The following is a 4,991-nucleotide window of genomic DNA, read 5'->3' as shown; positions in this document are numbered from 1 at the left end:
TTGAATAGAAGGATGGAGTGAAGCTCTACTAGATGGAGCAGAATCTAAAGGGATGAGGATTGGAGGACTATGAGAGTAAGCATGGGTGAAGAGGTATTTGAGGAATGCAGAGACTTTGTAACTGAGGATTGGTGTTGGGAAGGTGTGAAGCAGGATGTAGAAATATCTGATAAATTGTGTGTAAGAGGGAATTGTAAGTGGAAAATTGTGTAGCTGAAACAAACCGGCTGGTTGTGGTTAGTTAGTTGGCGAGGAGACAGGTGGAGCATCAGAAAAAAATATCTGAGGAAGGAAAAGTTGAATGTTCCAAGAAAAAAAGATCCGGCAACTGGTGCATGAAAGGGACCCAGGCTCAGTGAAAGGTGGGAGCGCAACAGATGAGTGTTGTTGCATTGATGGACGCCTTGTTACATGGTTTTGTATTTCTGTTTCTGGTATGTCATCCTTTTATCACCGGCCTCTTCTCCCAGGAGTAAAAAAAAAAAATATCATGATTTTAGCTTCTTGGCCTTTCCTTTATTGAGGTCAGGTTCAGTATCCAAGTCTGAGGTTTACACACAAAGAAATATGGACACCGGCCCTCCAGATGCAGCAGAAATACGTCTATTGACGAAAATGCAGCTTATAAATCGCACTCAGTGCAACATTTCTGGGTCTCGCAGGATCCCCTTCCTCAGGCAGGACATGTGATAAAAATGCATGTGAAACACATACATATAGGACAAAACGTGGTAACCAATCCCTGAGCTCAATTACACCCCGTGATGTCATAGTGATGTCATATTCCCGCCAAAAATACATGGTTACACTAAGACAAGTATGTCCCAAGCTGGGCGACAAGATAGTGAGGCATAATGCAATATCATACGTAGGGGGTGACGTTTACTCAAAGAAGCAAAATCAGCTCAGAAGAACATGTAGTATGCTTAAAAAACGCCAGGAGAAAGAAATGAGAAGGTTCTTCCTCAGATATGGAGATTACTGTCAGGAATCCTCCCGTGTATTATCCGTGTCCTCTGTATACGAGTCTCAGCCTCGCCCTGTGAAGGAGTGTACAGAACCCGTCACACCGGGATAATGAGTATCAGAGACTTTCACTGACGTTTCTCTTCTGTTGTCAGCGATGGCGTCTGCCGATCTGAGAGCTGAGCTGGAATGTTCCATCTGTCTGAACATTTTATACAGATCCTGTAACCCTGAAATGTGGACACAAACTTCTGCCGGGACTGTATTGGTCGTGTGCTGAATACACAGGACGGGTCTGAAGGATACTCCTGTCCTGAATGCAGAGAAGAGTTCCAGGAGCGGCCTGCACTGCAGAGGAACATAACACTAAGTAACATAGTGGAGAATTTCCTGTCTGCTCAGCCAGTTAAGGAGGAGTCCGGGGTCCTCTGTACTCAATGTATTTACACTCCTGTACCTGCTGTGTGAAACTTCTCTGTGTGACAACCACCTGAGCGTCCACAGCAAGTCACCAGAACACATCTTATGTGGCCTCACCACTTCCCTGGAGAACAGGAAATGCTCTGTCCATAAGAAGATCCTGGAGTATTACTGCACTGAGGACTCTGCCTGTATCTGTGTGTCCTGCAGTTTGGCTGGAGAACATCGGGGACATCAGTGGAGACTCTGGATGAGGCCTCTGAGATGAAGAAAAAATGGAGACATGTGCTGCAGAAACTGATGACAGAGAGAGAGGAGTCTTTCATTGTGCCGCCACACTTACAGGGGGAATTACCGGGCTATCCTTTGCACAAGTATACGGTGTCGCCAGTCCTGGTCATCCTTTGACAGAAACAATCACCAGAATTACAAACATCCATCATGGAAATGGGGACTCTCTTTCTTGTGGCCACAAGTGAACGAGTAATTCCATCATCTCTTGCTACAACTGTACCCATCGCTCCACAACGGTGTACCCGTTTAAACTAGTGACTGTTGATTGTTGCTTTACTCTGCTTAGTGACTGTTGCTTTACTCTGCTTTATTTCTGATCACATTGTCCTATATTTGGGTCATCATAGGGAAGCAGCATGTGGTTTTAAAGTTTTAAATGTTATGTGTGAGGTGATATATGTTCATTAAAACTTTTTGATATACTTTTATTTTGTATACTTGTTTATTAGAGAGATACACTTAGGGGTTTTTTTGCGCCGTTTGTAACGATTTTTTGACACCCAGGAGCTCTCTCCACAAATACTTTATTTGTTATACATTTATCTTTTTGCGTTACTCTTCTCTCTCCCCCGCCCGTGTAGATAATCAGACCTGATCTCACTCTGTGTCGGAGATGATCTAGTCAGTGTAGTTCATGATTCCTATAGCACCTCCTTTTGTCAGTCGGTTTGATAATAATGTTTATATCCTGTTTAAGCTCCCTGAGAGCAATCAATTCTTCCTTGCTGAGATAGACATGCGTTCTGCGTTTGGTGATAGAGGTTCAGGGATTAGAAATTGGTGATCTCCGCTGTCGCTGTGTTGCTTGAGCGATCCTCGCTCAATACTATCGGTATAGCAGAGTATAGGTTGGTACCAAACTGTATTGTCCAAAATCCTCATAACCATTTCAGTGTAGTACTCGTTGGTCATTATGACTACGTTTCCACCCTTGTCAGCTGTAGGTCTTGTAAGTCCCTAAGTGCTCTGTAGTCTCTTGTGGAGAAGTCATTCCAGTCCCTAAGTAGGCCTCCCAGTGGTAAATCTGCTTTGTCATGTATTTGTTTAAGTAACAACTTGCGTGCAAAGAGATTGACATCTTTGACAATCCCAAATCTGTCTGGTGGTGCCTCCGGACAGAAAGTTAGTCCTTTTGGAAATCAGATTCAGTTGTATTTCAGTGAACGTATATGGGCTTAGATTAATGACCTGTAAACTATTTATTGAGGGCGTTTGAGAAGATATTGGTCTAGGATGGTCTTTGTGTTGGTCATGTTTAGTTGAGTTCCCTGTATTGATTTTTCTTTTCTCTCTCCTGAGTGGGACATCCCTTCCCTCGGGGCCGATGGGAGTCCCATCTCCCCTAAAAAAGGTTCATCCCGTTTACATTTTTGTTGAGTCAATTTACTTCTTGTATCGGACTCCCTGTACATGTATTGTGAGTATCTACTATACAAAAGAGTAGATACTCACAATACATGTACATAACATGCACTTTGCAGATGTGCCCCTTGTATGCTTCTATTCTGTGGATTCACGGCCTCCTTATTGAGGTGCTCTCTCCTTTGGTCCCTTTGGTCAGTTTTGGCCTCTGGATAGTAACACGTGGAGTTATCAGCCTCCAGCCATGAAAGTGGAGTAACGCCTGGAGCATCATCTTCTGTAAATTTGACGATTGCAAATTTCTTTGATTCAGCCATATCCAACTTTAACCGAAATTATGGCATTATGACTTGCTCCTCAAAAAAAGTAAGATAAAGTATATAAAAAGTATATTAAATAAATGATAAAAGTTATAGTATCTAACATGTACTCCTTACCCTCCTCAAAAATGCATTGAAGAAATGGACGACATATAAAACTAAGCCACATCCCGTCCACTAATCAGTGCATGCTTAGCCTAAAAGTGGTGGTGGGAGGGAAGTTAACGGAGAGGTTCTGGGTGACCCCTAACCTGCATGTATGTGTGTGTACATACATATAGGGCTCAAAATGTCCGCTCATTTCCTTGCATTGCACAAGTGGAAACTGTATGATGGTGAGTGAAAATAAGCCCAACAGCAAAGAGGGGTCTGGCGGTATGCATGTTGTGCCGCTGGGTATGGGGCCCCTTCACACCTCCATGGGTTGGTGAGGAAATCACAGAGATCTCCGCTGGCCCAAAATCAGTTCATCACATGGGGCCCGTTCACACCACCATCCGTGCGCTAATCACACGGCACCTGTCAAATCCGCGTGCGTGCGCATCAAGGGGTAGGGAGAGGTAACTTCTGCCGGGACTGTATTGGTCGTGTGCTGGATACACAGGACGGTAGACATGTGCAGCCGGAAAAAATTTGTTTCGTTCCGTTTCGGATTTCGTTTCTTTCGTTTTTCTCATTTCGGGTACTCTGTTTGTTTCGTTTCATATTTCGGTTTCGGATTTTGTTCGGATTCGTATTTCAGAAACGAATTTCGGATTTTGGTTTCGGATATAGAATTCGGAAATATGTTGTTCGAACGTGCGCACGAACGGCCGATGTTACGTACGTTCGCAGCAGAATTGCCACCGTTGGCATTTCTGGTTGCTGTGCTGTAGTCTTCTTCACTATTAATGGGACATGAAAATCTTTTCTGAATATTGTTTTATCCCTTTAAACGTTGACCATGCAGGATCAGGAACATGATACGATTTTAGTAATTCCCATCCATGATCAATTTTTCTGCCCCTTAAATGGGCTTTTAGGGGCACCGCACAACGTTGCACACCGCCGCACCTCCGCCACACTGAGCCAATCACACTGGTATTATAATATAGCTCTGACATATCCTGCAGTGCTGTACACAGGCAACACTGAGCCGGTCACATCAGTATCTGTACCCTACAGAGTAGCTTACACTCTAATGTCCCCCCCCCAGTCACATTATTCTCTGTACACAGAGGAGCTTACACTCTAATGTCCCCTCCCCCACCGTCACATCAGTCTGTGTACAGAGGAGCTTACACTCTAATGCCCCTCCCCCACAGTCACATCAGGCGAGCTTGGAGCGGTGGAAGGAAAGAAAAAAAAATAGGGTGTTGTGCATTGCAATATAATTAAATGTAAAGTGTTTCAAAATAATTATACAGGAATCAATGTACAATTCCACTGGCTATAGTGTACTCAAAATCCCAGAAATAATACATTACACAGCTCTTGGATGGTGGGAGCCCCTCATAATGGGCACAGCAGGTGTACAGACCCAGGAACTCAGCTCAGTGATGGTGGGAGCCCCTCATAATGGGCACAGCGGGTGTACAGACCCGGGAACTCAGCACAGGGATGGTGGGAGCCCCTCATAATGGGCACAGC

General features: G+C 44.3%; 1 pseudogene; it reads left to right on the top strand.

Moving 5' to 3' along the window:
* The first annotated feature begins 1,123 nt into the window (after positions 1–1,123).
* The window catches only part of LOC108803046, a 17,841-nt pseudogene continuing 13,973 nt past the window's right edge, over positions 1,124–4,991 (top strand).

This window comes from Nanorana parkeri, unplaced genomic scaffold, assembly GCF_000935625.1.
Source record: "Nanorana parkeri isolate BGI_ZX_2015 unplaced genomic scaffold, ASM93562v1 scaffold3336, whole genome shotgun sequence".
Lineage (NCBI taxonomy): Eukaryota > Metazoa > Chordata > Amphibia > Anura > Dicroglossidae > Nanorana > Nanorana parkeri.
Note: the sequence above shows the minus strand (reverse complement) of the source record. Positions and strands in the feature narration are given on the sequence as shown.